Source organism: Talpa occidentalis, unplaced genomic scaffold (assembly GCF_014898055.3).
Source record: "Talpa occidentalis isolate TD23 unplaced genomic scaffold, MPIMG_talOcc4v2.1, whole genome shotgun sequence".
NCBI lineage: Eukaryota > Metazoa > Chordata > Mammalia > Eulipotyphla > Talpidae > Talpa > Talpa occidentalis.
Window position 1 is genome coordinate 82,814,800 of NW_026555331.1, and position 15,091 is coordinate 82,829,890.

The window sequence follows — 15,091 nt, forward strand, 5'->3', positions numbered from 1 at the left end:
AGGATTAAACGAAATCATTAAAACTATATAAATGCATATGTATTGACATAAAAAGATGTTGATATTATAGCAAGTGGAAAAAGAAAAAGACCTACTGAAAAGGTAGATGAGAATAAGAGGATCTCATTTAAATACCTCATGTAATTCACACAAAAAGAGAAGTATTTGAATAGAATCCAGCAAAATGTTGTAATGATTGTCTTTAGCTGATCACTTTTGAAATTTTATTTCTTCCTTTCTGTATTTCTAATTTTCTCCATGAATATGTATTACTTGAGTAAATTTTAAATAAAATTTAATGAAGGAAGAATAAGAATTATTGTTATGAGAAAATAGCAGGGTATGTGGTTTGGGATAGAACTATCTCATTACTATATTTTTAAAATTTAAAGTCACTGAAACAAAAAGATGAGGAAAATAGAGAGTAAGATCAGTAATACTGTACACATATAACAGTCAACTTTCAAAAAATTACTGTATGTTTAAGCTTTTGAAGAATTTTTCAATCAGAATATTTAGCTACTGCTCTGATTTCTCTTTGATGTGATTTAGTTTTGGATAACTTAGGCTCAAGAAGTTAAACACACCTAGCATTAAGAAGCACTATTTCGGGAGAATGATTAAATATTTCACTGCCACCAGTATTTGGAGCAGGCATTTCAGGATGATCCTCTGGGGAAAAGAAAAGTATTTTCCCTTTTTTGGCAAGCTGAGGGCTTTTCAGGGTGATCGGCAGTGTTGACTTTGTTCACGAATCTTTGGAAATCCATTTTTTCATTAAATTACTTTCAAAGATAAAAATGTTATGGGAATGAAACATCCAAATACATTTTATGTTTGATTTTATATCTGTCTTGCATTCATTCTAATATAAGGAAATTTTATCACGTTAAAGTCATTGTAAATTTGGTAAGCAAAATCTTAAGTCATTAAATATAAATCAAATCATAACATACAGACTTAACTGGCAATGGAAAAGCAAGGAGAGGCTTCATTTGTCTTTTTATTTCTGAACTTAGCACTAAATATGGATCGTATCTATAAAAGAATTAAGCTTGTGAACTGTTGTGCCCCATCAAAGAAGAGAGGACAGCAGAACTTTCATCATTCTTTTTCATTTTTTGTAATATAAGACCTTATTTAGTGGACTAGTTAAAAAAAAATCCAAATTAAAAAAACACAAGAATAATAAAGGACTAATCTGTTTATAAAACATTTAAAAATTTTCAGAAGAAATCCAGTTCCATAAGACCCTTAACATCTCTAAGCTCTCCATCCTATTCCTCACTAGTTTTATTCTCAGAGAATAGGATTTCATCTTTCTTCAAATTCCTAACCCACTAGGTAATCCTTTCTAGTTTTTCTCAGCTTTTAACTAAGTGATGGGGTATCCCCATTTTTGTATGTGAAGTATACCTTCCTATTTAACCACCAGCAAGACCCTCTTTTGTGTGTTAACTGTAATTTAGGTCTATCTTATGACAAATAGTAACATGAAATTGCATATTGAATTTGAGAAGGAAAAAAAAGTCAATTTGTAAGGTTTCAGAGCTGGAAACTGAAAACTTCTCTGCAGAGAGGGAGCCATGAAAATCTAGACACAAATGATCTAACTCTCTCATAATTCAAAAAGATGCTTCTGACTTATACTGTTGGGAAAAGAGCTACCCGACTGCAGTGTGTGTGTGTGTGTGTGTGTGTGTGTGTGTGTGTGTGTGAGTGTGTGTGTGTGTGTGTGTGTGTATTTTGCTTCTCTTTATCTCCTATCATTAGACTGGATACTTTCACCGTCAGAAACATTTTCTCAAATGTATCCCAGTGCTCTACATGTATTAGGCATAATGAATGTTGTGAATTGGTGTTTCTAATGATTCCCAGGAGAGTTGGGAATCCAAGTAGGCAGTGGGGACATTAGCCAGCCCTGAAGCCAGTGTAGGTTCTTCTCTGATTGCCAGTGTGGCATCAGCTGACAAGGCCAGTGTGAGATCAGAGGGCATCCTCCATGGGTTGAAACTGTGGTGGTTTACCCCCTACAGACCCTGAGTTCCTTAATATTCAACACATTAGTATTTGTTCATTTCTCTAATACCACACAGACAGTTTTTGTGGTAAGATTAACTTCTATTATCTTTTTTAGAAATCATAAATGATACTAGTTTGATTTTTGGTCTTCATTTTTAAGTAGCTCACACCAGTAAGAAAAATTAGAAAATAGAAAAATAGTATTGAGGCACAATATATTTATTTAATATCAATTGAATATTTATGACAGTGTATAGTATTCAATATAGGCTTCTTTCCATTTAATCTATTGTTCTAAAATTGAAATTTGGAGATAAAGCAACTATAGAAATAGTGTGCATGACATAATAACATTGTACCTAACTCAGTTGATAATATTGAATTCATGATAAATTAATAGGTAAATAGTCTTTATAGCATAGCTTTACATACCATGATGTATGTTTTATAACTCTATTCCATTGGTTCATTTGTCTATTTCTGTGATAGTTCAACACTTTTAACTTCTGTGTATTAAATTACTCCAGTTTTATATTGTGCCTTGGTATCTAGCAGTGTATGGGTCTTGTCATTTGGCAGTTATCAAAATTAGATCTATTTTTACTTTTTGAGCTATACACACTTTGATTTCTTTTTAGAGATGCAAGTAAGATGGAAATTACTTAACACCAGGACACAGGCACTAGTCAGTTTCAATTTCCTTTTATTTTTTACCAAATGAAATACCCATATATTTGTAATAGCCATATATTTCCTGCTTGTCTTCCAACCCTCTCTTAAATGTGAGATTCTTCAACAATCTGTATTAGCTAGCACTAATCTCTCATTAATCTCGGAGCTGTCCACATTGGGGAGGACAACACATTGTTCCCATTGCAGCCAAGTGTGAACTTTAGGTATGACTGGGCTATTGAGCTACAGGGAATTTTTTGCATTCATGAATATACTGTGTATCTATTTAAACTCTTTTATGTTTGACTTATTTCATCCCCACATTATGTTTACAAAATTCATCCTTATTGTGTGTAATTGATATTCATGTTGCTGAAGAGTAGCAATCCTTTATTTTGCTAATATAGGATAAAAGATTTATTTGCCCTGTTTTTTGGGGTTTTTTTGGTGGGACCCTCGCCTGCAGCCGGGGAACGAACCGGCGCTGCAGAGGCTGCGGGCAGCCTCACAGCCCAGAGCTCAACCCGCTGCTCCACCAGGGGAGTCCCTTATCTACCCTATTTTTAAGGACCTATCTTTAAGGGTAGTTTGTAACTACTACACATAGTAACCCTATGAACATTCTTGAACATATATGGTATTTTTTTTGTTTGTTCCATACCCAAGAATAGAATGGTTTAGTCATAGATTTAATAGCTACTGTTAAATAGATGTGTACAGTGGTGGAACCAATTGTGATATGAGTTCCAGTTTAATTTAGTACATACCCTATGAGTATTCTAGGCTTACAGTTGTTCTGCACTCTTATCAACACTTGGTGTTTTGTACCTTTTCCATTTTGTTCACTTAGTGCATTAGCATGTACTGATCACATCATGGCTTTAATTTTGCTCTTCTCAGATGACTAATAAAGTCAGATCTCTTCCAAATATATACTGACAGTTTGCATATCACTGTGATATTCCTGTTTAAGCCTTTTGCTCATTTTTCTTCTACATTTTCTATCCTTTTCTTATTGCTTTATCAGAGTTCTTTATATATCCTGGATGAGTATTTTGTCAGATTATTGCCTATCTCTTCTCCCACTTGATGGTGTTTTCTTATATAATCTATCATTTTTCTTTATGATTATTGCTTTTTATGATGAGTTTTTTAAAACTTTGTCTACTCTAAGTTTATGATGCTGCTTCAAGCTATGGATTTCTAGATGCCATTTGCATATCTGGATACTTTTTAAAATGTTCTTATTGGTCCGAATAGTTATGGCTTACTTTTTTATTTTTAGGTACATAATCATGTCATCTGACATTATTGACTGTTTGAGATCTTGTTTCTCATTTTATCTAAGAAGTAACTGAAACATATGACTACAATAAGCTTGTGTAATACCAAAATATATTATTTTACACACCAGAAAATTCCAAGTTAGGGTGGCTGCTGGTACAGCATGTCAAATTCCAGCTTCGCTTTTATGAAAGCATCTTTGCCTTGTTATCCTTCAGTATTGACTTTTACTTCAGGCTGGTGACCACATGTTACAGCAAGTCCTGGTTTGCTAAGAAATTTGTAGAAAATATTTCATCATGATTAAATGTTAAATATTATCAAATGCTTGTCTGCACCTTTGAGTTAACACTGTTTGGGTCCTAAAAGGTGCTGATTCATAAAACAATATATTTTCTACTGATAGTTTTAAACCACTCTTGAATTCCTTAAACATATTCATAATATTTTGTTTTTTGCGTCTTCTATGGGAGTTAATTTCCTGATATTCTATATAACATTTTAGATTATTTGCTTATAACACAATGGGACTATAATTTTTTTTATTGTGTGGTCCTTAGCTTAATTTGGCATCAAGGTTAAACTAAGTGGCATAATTCTTCATATTTTTCTGTCTTGGGGCAATTTGGTAGATCACAAATTACAGTTGATTCTCATTATTTGCACCTTTCTCAGGTGTGAACTTCCTTACCTGCTAAAATTTATTTGTAACTCCAAATTAATATTTGCAGCAGTTTCACTTGCAGCCATAAACAAAGTGGTAAAAATTTTAAATCACCCTGTGTGTATGTTCCTAGCTGGAGTCAAGCAAGGTGACACTACCTTTTTGTTTCAGCAATCATCTTGTAATTAAGTGTTATTTTCATTATTTACTGCATGGTTTTGTATATTGTGGCTTTTTGTTTGTAATTTTGCAGTTTCGAAATGTCTTTACTCATAGTTCTAGTGTGCTACCTAGTGTTCATAAGCACAAAAGGTTGTGATGTGACTTTTCAGGCAAACATGTGTTAAGTTCGTTTAGACATAAGTTTTAGTGCTGTTGACCATAAGTTCAATGTTAATGGACCAGCAATATACATTAAATAAAGTGTCTTTAAACAGAAGCATAAATAAAATAACATCATGTATTGATCAACTGATGAAAATGTTGTGGCCCAAGGTTCACATGAACCTAACCCTGTTATTTCCCCTAGGAGAAATTACTCAGTATTCATTGATTAAATGTTAGCAACTTTATACAGCTTAACTAATTCAAGTAATGAGAATTGACTATACCTGTTTTTTGGGGAGTTGACAGCAATCATTGTAGTGCCTTTTATAGAGACAGATAAATAACTACCAATTTAATTTCTTTTCTCATCTTGATCTATTTAACTATCCTACTGGGTTAATTTTAATAATTTATGTTTTCTTACAAGATGTCCATTTCATCTGCTATTCACATTTATTCTTTTGTATGATACTTTATTCCTATATTACCTCCCATTTTTGTTCGTATCTTGTTATGTGGGGCATCTGTTTTTTTCTCTGATATCTACCTTTTGGTGTTTGCCTACTCGTATTTCTAAATTGTGAAGTTTTATTTTGTGATTATTTTTACTGTTTATTTGCTTTCTATTTCATCTTATCTTCATTAACACCTTCCTCCTCTTTTCCTTTTTTAGTTTACTATTTAGTCCATTTAATTTCATTATTTCTTGTAGCCTCCTAAAATAAAATCACATTTAATTTGGCATCAAAAATTTCCTTCTTGTCTTTCTCTACTTTTAAATCTCATAAAAATTTAATATAAAATATTTTCATTGTTGTTTAATTACAAAATATTCTGTAGTTTAATTTTTATTTTATTGAGACCAGGGATTATTTAAAAGTATTTTTTCAGGGTACAGAGAGTGTTTTAGCATAATTTTTTAGCTAATTTCTAATTTTATTACATTGCTAGTAAATGTGGCAGTATATGATAATCTACTTGGAATCTGTATTTCTTATTTATATTAACACATGTTAATCATGGTGAATGATTCTGTATGTATTTGAAAAAATATAAGTTCACTGCTTACAGCTCAAGCTTGATTATATCTTTGCAATACTCTTTAGTCTTACTTATCATGTATCTTATTTACCTGTCAGTCTCTAAAGAAAATGAGATAGAGTTGTCCTTTATAATTATTGGTTTGTGAAATTATCCTTATAGTTCTATGATTTATTTATTTTTATTCACATATAATTCTCACAGCATAAGATTCACAGTTTTGAAGAATACAATGCAGAGAGTTCTAGACTATCTAGACACTGGTGTAATTCTAATTTCACAATATTTCCATCCAATAAAAACTTCATACCTGTTAGTAGTCACTGCCCATTCCTTCCCCTCTCCTCAGTCCCTAGCAACCACTGATCTACTCTCTGTCTCTATAAGTAGATTCACACAATACATGGATTTTTGTATGTACATCTTTCATTCAGTATAATGGTTTCATGGTCCATCCATGTTGTACCATGTATCAGTACTTCATTCTTTTAAATTGCCAATAAGACTTTATTGGAAGAATATACCACATTCATCAGTTAATAAACATCCGATTTGTTTGTACTTTTTGGCCATTATAAATCAGCTTTTATGAACCTTCATGTACAAGTTTTTGTATGGACACATTTTTCTTGTATATATACCTAGAAGTAGAAATGCTGGGTTCTATGTTTAATATTTTGAGGAAGTACTAAACTGTTTCTCAAAGTAGATGCACCATTTCACATTCACATCATCAATAAATGAGGGTTTCAATTTCTCCACATCCTCACCAACAATTGTTATTTCCTGCACATTTATTATACCCATTCTAGTGGGGATGAACTGATATCTCATTGTGGTTTTGTTTCTTTACCTAATGACTAATACCATTAACCATCTTTTCATGTGCTTTTGTGAATTTTTTGTCTTTAGAGAAATAGCTAAACAAATAATTTGCCTGGTTATTTGTGGTTATTATTGTTGAATTTTTAGAGTTATTTATATATTCTATGTACCAGTCCCTTATCAGACATATGATTTACAAATATTTTCTCCAAATTCATAGATTGTCTTTTCACTTTCTTGATGGTGCTCTTTGAAAAACAAAAATTTTTCATTTTGAGAGATAAGGCCTAACTTAGTTAAACTCATTTTTGCTTTATATTTCAAAATTGTATTACTAAGCACAATATGTCATGGCTACTGTATTTTATTCATGGTTTGTTTTTAAAAAATTATCTTGAGTGTGTGTGTGGTTTTCTTTAAATACTGATGATAATACATCAGTGAAACCTGATGGAAATAATCCCCATTTATTTCAAAATTATATTCACAAACTTGTGTGATCAGAATTAAATGCAATACATTCTGAAATCAAATGGTGTAATCACTTTGATATGTATAAGATAAAAAAAATGTAATTATGTTTTCTATACTTATCAGTGCTAACAGAATTATAGATAATATTCCATAGGAATTTTATTTTATTAATTATAAAGTCAAAATGCTATAAGATTGTATATTTAAGCATATGATTGTTTACTCAAAATGGAAAGTTCAAAATTGACATTTTTATTCCAAATGCTAAATAGAAAGTAGATTCATCAGTGAACAAAACTCACCTTAAAACAGTCTGATCCTACAGAAATGTGATAATCCAGAGATGGAATTAATGTGATCCCGACCACACACTTGAACCTCTGAGAAAGCTCAAAGCTCTTTCTCCTCCTATCATCCATACTAGTCCTAAGAAAGATGAACAAATAGATGACTCAGAGATGTACAGTTAGGCCATGAGTCTTGAGATCCTAAATGGACATTAACCCTTCATCTTTTATCTCTTAGAACTGTCCTCTTGTTCATGATCCAATTTCTTCTCTCTCATCCTTCTCCTGTGCTTAATTGCTTAGGATGGGACTTAAAGGCACTGTATCCACCAAGGCAGGAACTTGGAGAAAAAAGCCATGAAATATGTGCTAAAAGTAACTCTGATTCAGGTGTGAAGAAAAACCCCTCTTTCTGTCTCCTTTTCGTTAAGAGTAATAAGACAGAAGCAGGGACAAAACTGGACCCTTAGGGGAAAGGATTAATGATCAAATTAGATAAAAGGAATCCTTGAAAATCATTTGCAATCCAACCTCACTCAGAATGAGTGAAGCCAAGAGAATGAGTGAGGCCAAGTGAATTACCTGCTAGTAACAAAAAGTGTTATTCGCCTGAGATTTCAACTCTAAAATTTGGAGCATTTTATTCTGATTGCCCAAGTATTAGTGGAATTCTTAGACAAGTTCTGTTCCTCAGTCAGGATAGAGGTGCTTCTCCTTGCCTCTAGGACCATCTGGCAGCAGAGGCATCTCAGGAGCTAGAGAGCCCTCCAGAGTTCAATATGGTCAAGTCGTCTTTCAGAATCGACTTCTCATATTTCCAGATACAAAATACTGTTAAACCCTCTCTTGTTTATCTATCAGAATTGACTTCTCACATTTCTAGATATAAAATATTTATTACAACCTCTCTTGTTTATCTATCTGTCTGTCTGTCTACCTACTTACCTCCCTACCTACCTTTCAGTGGATGCCTAGGAATTTCTGGATTTTTTTTTACATACCAAATACAGACCACATAAAGGCTGTAGTGCTAGGAACTCCCACCTGATGTCAGATTTTCCTCTGTTGTTGCTAACTGTGATGGTTAGTTTTATGTGTCAATTTAGGTTGGCTACAGTTATTCAGCCAAATCCTAATCTTAGTGTTGCTAGGGACAGACTTGGGGTTATGAAGATATTTTGTAGATGTGGTTAACATCTATAATCAGTTGACTTTAAATAAAGAAAAATTTCCTCAATAATGTGGGTGAACTTCATACAGTAATTGGAAGGCTTGAAAAATAATATTGAGGTTTTCATGAGGAAGAAGTCACTCTGCCTCAACACTATAGCACCAGCTCTGAACCTAACCACTTCCAGTGTTCCAGTGTGCCATACAGCTTTTGCATTTGACAGTTTCTAAAATCATATAAGCCAATTACTTGAAATACACACACACACACACACAAGTACATGCTTATATGTGTATCTCTCTATATATCTTTAATTCACTTGTTTCTCTGGAAAACCATGACTGATAGACTAAGTTACTTCCTGACACAAGTTGCTTTAGCACTAGAATGAACACAAGTTTCTCAAAAAGGTCTTGATATAATACTGCTGTGCACTGTGACAAAGTATATTTTACTTCTTCACCATTCTTTCTTCCCTCCTCAGTCCAGATATTTCTAGCAGAGACATTTCCCAATGTTATTTGCTTGGAGTTTGGCCAGATGACTTGCTTTGGTCAATGAAATGTGACATGATACTGTGTGTTTCATTGTTTTCAAGTTTTCCCTGACTGTCTGGTTATGCTACTCACTCCTCTGCCCCTGACAAGGGTTGCCAGGTCCTACCTGTGTGGTGGTTTGACTTTCTTCTTTGAACTCTTCCCACCTCTAAGACTCAGTAGTGATTACTGCCTCCAAGCCAGTTAGGAACACTTTTTGTCTTAGCATAAGTTCTTTCCACCTGTGTCTTATATAATAAAATTCACATTCAGATTCCTAAGCTCTGATTTTGATAGATAAGAGGGGATTTTGAAATTTGGAAATCTGTTTTCTTGCCCATAAAAGCCTGATCTTCAAAATTACAATCTTATTAGAGGCTCAAGAAGGCTAATTTGTGATTAAACAATGACTTCATTGTTCTAGAAGACATATATTCTGGACCTTTAGCACTGAAACCTATTGACTCAACAGAAAGTAAATGACAAGGCACAATGATTTAAAGGGAATTAAAAATACCCAATTGATTCTGATTGATTTTCCTTATGTCCAATTGGCATGTACTTAATTCATCAGTTTATAGTAGCCAATTCTGGCAAATTATATTATCTCTTCACCACTTTTCCTCACCTCCTCAGCCTAGACATAGTTGTAGCAGAGATATTTATCAATCTAGCTAACTTGGTCTTTGTCCAGGTGATTTCCCTTGACCAATGAAATGCATAATTTGCACTATATTCAACCAAAGACTAAATGTGTACATGTGGTTTGGTTTGCCTTCCTGAAACCACAATCCATTATGAAGAAATATCATTGCAGGGAGCCAGGATTTCTTCATTCAGAGTCCTAAAATGAGGTGATATACAGAGCAGACTTGAATAAAACCCCACATCCTGGTGCCACACCCAGCCAATCCAGCCCAGCCAAATTCAGCTGAGCCATACCCTATCCACAAGCAAGAAACAAATGTTTGTTATTATAAGTGAACTGAAATTTGGGAGTGGTAGGCCATTTGTTACATAGCCTTACTACAGCAAACACTGACTAATACACTAGCCTTGCAGTAAATTCTTGCAAGCTCTAATTTTGTGTGGCTCATAGTTACTTTACTATAAATTATGTATCTGGTTATCTAATATAACCAAGTCTGCATTATGAATTACTGAAGAAAATAGTTTATACAGTATAGTTTTTGCAACCACACTTGAGTGAATGTAAATATACTTGTATTTTCCCATTAGGTCAGAAGTATTTCAACTGTTTTCTACTACCTGGTTAGGTACCTATCAACGTCTTAACACATGCAAGGCCTCCTACTTCACCTTAGAGTGTACCCGCTCCTCAGAGGTTTTACAATGGTCAAGAATAAGTTAGCATCCAATGAGAAGAAAAATACAACCTCCTTGTGAAAAGCTGTTAACTTAAATAACTCCAGTTCAAGGGCAGCATTCCATTAATGTGATGGGAAAATAGACTAGGGATAGACTTTGGTATTCATGTATTACCATCTTCTGTTGACATCTGTGATGGCCTTTCTAAATAACTCATCGCATTGGAGGATTGTTCAATCCCACAAGCCAAGACAACTTTGGCAAGCACATCTGTATAATGTGTGCAGTGGGCACATTTCCTTATTGAATTATTCAATTAAATCTGATAATGAGAGCACATTGACACAGTTAAACACTCAGGTGAATAAAGGATTCACTTTGAAGTGCAGAAATTCTGGAGTCATCTGTGCATTAACAAGTGATGATTCTCACTACCATCATCCAGGGAGGAAGAAATTTTAGAAAAGTTAAGCTAGGGTTGAGCATACTGGAAGCCTTTCCTGGCATAATTTCAAGGAGATGAAAGGTAGAGGAAGATTCCAGTGTTCATGTGAGCCATCAATCTTTTTAGAATAAATGTAATGAATTTCAAGAGACAGAAAAATAAGAGTCAATTCTTCAGTACTCCAATGGGACAAAAAGAGATGAACACAAGCATAAGTATCGATACATCTGATTCTGAATTTTCTCTGTGCAAAACTCTTCAAGCACAACCTTACAAAAATATTGGACAGGGCCTCCCTGGAGGCCCAAGGGATTAAGCACAGCACCGTGTAGCTATTCTCCAGCCTTTGCAGCATGAGTTCGATCCCCGGCCAGGGAGCTACCCACATGATGCAGCAGACCTCTCCTGCCTCACTTGCTGCTCCCCTCAGCAGTGTATTTCATTCATTCTGCTTGTTCTGCTCCCCACTCTGTCTCTGGTGAATCCTCTTGCCCCCCACACTTCTGGCTTGTACCCCAGTTCTTATATGCATAAATAAATCTTTAAAAAAAAATGGACATTTTTCATCTCAGTTCTCACTCTGTAAGAAGGGAGAAAGACTGATCTACATATTACATAGCACTAAGAAAAGATTTTTCAAATTTGCAGAAATGCAAATTTAGGTAGTGGCAAATTTGGTAACTTAAATATGATATATACATTATGCAACACCTGCCAGTCACACTGGCTATCTCTTCACCAAGCACATCATCTACACCCGGCAAATATCAGGGTATGTTTTTATTAGCCTGCACTGTCTCTCCATTTAATCTGTGCATTCTTACAAATAAGGTACATTTCTTAACTTTTTTTTAATCTTCATTACTTAGCACAGTATAGTAAGCACAAAATAGGTAATCATGGATTATATAAGTAGTTAATAGCTGCTAAATAATAATAATAATAAATATTTAAATAATATTCATCTTCTTCCATGTGCCAGAAGTTTTATATACACAATCTCTAATTCATAGAGTTGTACAAAATCTCCAAGAGAAAAATATTGTGCCCATTTTACAGATCAAAAAACTGAGGGTCAGAGAGTCTATGAGATTAATACTGCTAGTTTAATAAAAATTATTATGTATGTTAGTAAAACATGCTTTAATTAGATGGCTATAGTTAACAGCTTAGAAAAGCAGAACTAAAATTAAATATCACCAGTAATTGTTAATTGCTGACATATTTCACTTTCCTCATCAACTATTTATTCAGTGTCTGCTAGGATCAGGGAGCTGCCTTGGGTGTTACTTAACCTCTGAACTCAAAGCTTTACATCACTTTCTAGAGACAGATATTAAACATGTGTGAATGTTCATTTCTTAATATGGAAATCAGTTCAATCACATATCTGTCTGGTTTAAACCTTTCTTTCGGAATCCTTATATCTAAGTTATGAAGGGGGAATTTTTGGGAAAAATTCTCATGCTTCATGTCTACCCAGTCATATTGTTATTTTGCCACTATTTTCCCCCACATTAACTCCAGAAAACACTGTAAAGCCAAAACCAGAGAGAATGTGGAGTCAAATGATACAAGAAAGTTTGCCCTGTCTAAATGCAGGAATTAAAACACTACATTACAAGGTTAGAAAATTAACTGGATTTTCCTTAAACTGTGAAAATGTGTTACCTCTAAATTTATATAAATTTGATGTTATTTATCTACTGACCTCTTCATGATCGTAATCCGATAATGTGGATGAATCACAGATGAGTTTTCTCCTCAGAATATCTTATTCATGACCGGGAAAGGACATTTAGCTAACCACTCTCTTTTTGCCTCTTAGGAAATTAGAGCCCAGACAGATGAAGTGACCACATTGTGGTCAGTCAGCTGGCCAAAGTCAGAGCTGCAATTAGAAACCAGGCTGTCTTTCGATTATTCCAACCCTACATTTCCAAATTATACTTTAAAAATGTACCATCCTTTTGCTATGTAATAATTAAGTGATATAACTTTTTTAAATGCATATTTTTCTTCATTCATTAATTAGTAGTGATTTGAAGAATAAAACTTCAAAAATTTATAGCTATTGGGCCGCCTCCCTGGTGGCACAGAGGGTAAAGACAGTGCTATCAAGCTATTGCCAGCCACTGCAGTAGTTCAATTCCCAGCCGGCCAGGGAGCAATTCACAAGGCCCAGCAGACCTCTCCTGTATCCCCAAGTGCTCCCCTCAGCAGTATTCTTCAGTAGCTCTGCCTGTTCTACTCCCCACTCTCTTGGTGAATCCTCTCTCCCCCTGCCCCGCTGGCTTATACCCCAGTTCTTATATGCATACATAAATAAATCTTTAAACACACACACACACACACACACACACACACACACATATATATAGTGATTTAATTTTTAAAATTAATTTAAAGAACACATCTTTAAAAAATTGCCTGCATTGTCTTGAATCTAGTAGATATTCAACAAGTGTTGGTTGAAGAAAACGTCAAAACAACAAAACCATTAACTCTGCCTATCCATAGCAGCAGGAACATTAGGTTTCCCTTTCTTGTTTACAAACACCCTCACATTTGGTGTTATATTTAGTCCTTGCTGAAATCCTGTGAGCTATTATTTTGATCTTGACTTTGTAGATGAGGAAACTCTTGATCAAAGAGACTAAATCATCCAGCTGATGGGTGAAAGAGCCAGAAATCTAAAATGGCTTTATAAACTTGGCTTCACTGTTTTCTCCATGTCAACACATTTTCTAATTCTCATGAAAGAGTTGCCTAACTGCCAGTGGCTTCAAGCTCCCCATTCAAAGTGGAGACTTTTCACAGGAGGTGCCTGCCTGGCCAGCTACTACATCCTCAGTCCCATGCCCATTTGGGTGGGGCCCTCTGAGCAGTGCTCAGAAGTGAAGCACGAGCCCAAATGTTATGTGTCAGAAATAGACATGCCTTCTCTACCTTTTCTCTTTCTCCACCCATGGGCTTCTGTTGGTATCCAGAGTGTTGTCAGAAGACACATGTTAAAGATGGCAGAGCTGCTGAGCCTGGGTCTGAATAACAGTGGAGAAATTGTGCCTTCCACCCCTCTGCTCTGTTAACCACTACTATCCACAACGAATTGTTTCATGAGCAACAACAAATTGTTCCTGTTAAACTAATGAAATTGTAGGTTTTCTCTATTGCAGTAGCTAACTATACCCTAACTAAAATGATTATACTTTTTGTTGGATAATTAAATTCAGACTTCTATTATTTCTTGTCAATCTCTATAAGTTATTAATTCACTGTTTTTATTACTGATGCAATTTAGGGTTATATCTTTACTGTTCCATATGTGTGTTCCACACACCCTCCACCAATACCCTATATTCTCCTCTCCCCTACCCCTTCCTCCTTTTCTCATTCCCTATAGTCACCAGTAATTTTTTCATTAAGTAAAAGTTTTTTTTTTTTTTGGTTGTATTTTTCTAGTGTATATCTCTTTGGTTATTTATATTCCACAGATAAGTGAAACCATTTCAATATCTATCTTTTACTTTCTGACTTTCTCAGTTAACATAATCACCTCGAGGTCCAGCCACTTTGTCCCCAAAGCCACTACTTCATCTCTTTAAACAACTGAGTACAGTAGGTAAGAATGCAGTATCTCCGGAAAATGGTAAGGAGTTATCTTAAGAAAATAAAAATGGGCCCTCCCTCGTGGCGCAGTGGGTTGAGCGCAGCGCTGTGAAGCTGTCCGCAGCCTCTGCAGCATGGGTTTGATTCCCGGCCAGCCAGGGAGATACCCACATGGCGCAGCAGACCTCTCCTGTCTTGCCCGCTGTTCCCCTCAGCAGTGTGTTTCAGTCGATCTGCCTGTTCTGCTCCCCACTCTGTCTCTGGTGAATCCTCTCACCGCCCACCACACCTCTGGCCTGTGCCCCAGTTCTTGTATGCATAAATAAATAAATCTTTAAAAAAAAGAAAAGAAAAACGGAACTACCATATGATCCAGCAATACCCCTACAAGCTATTTACTGAAAA

The 15,091-nt window shown here is 34.9% G+C and overlaps 1 protein-coding gene across 5 annotated transcripts in view; it reads right to left on the reverse strand.

Moving 5' to 3' along the window:
- Window positions 1–15,091, reverse strand: part of MTERF1 (mitochondrial transcription termination factor 1) — a 341,137-nt gene that overhangs the window by 65,846 nt on the left and 260,200 nt on the right. For 3 of the 5 annotated variants that reach the window (XR_008550679.1, XR_008550678.1, XR_008550676.1), the window contains one exon: window positions 7,612–7,735. The exons of the other annotated variants lie outside the window; for them this stretch is intronic. The gene's annotated coding sequence lies outside the window, so the exon portion shown is untranslated. The remainder of the gene's footprint in view (window positions 1–7,611; window positions 7,736–15,091) is intronic. 5 annotated transcript variants of the gene reach the window in all.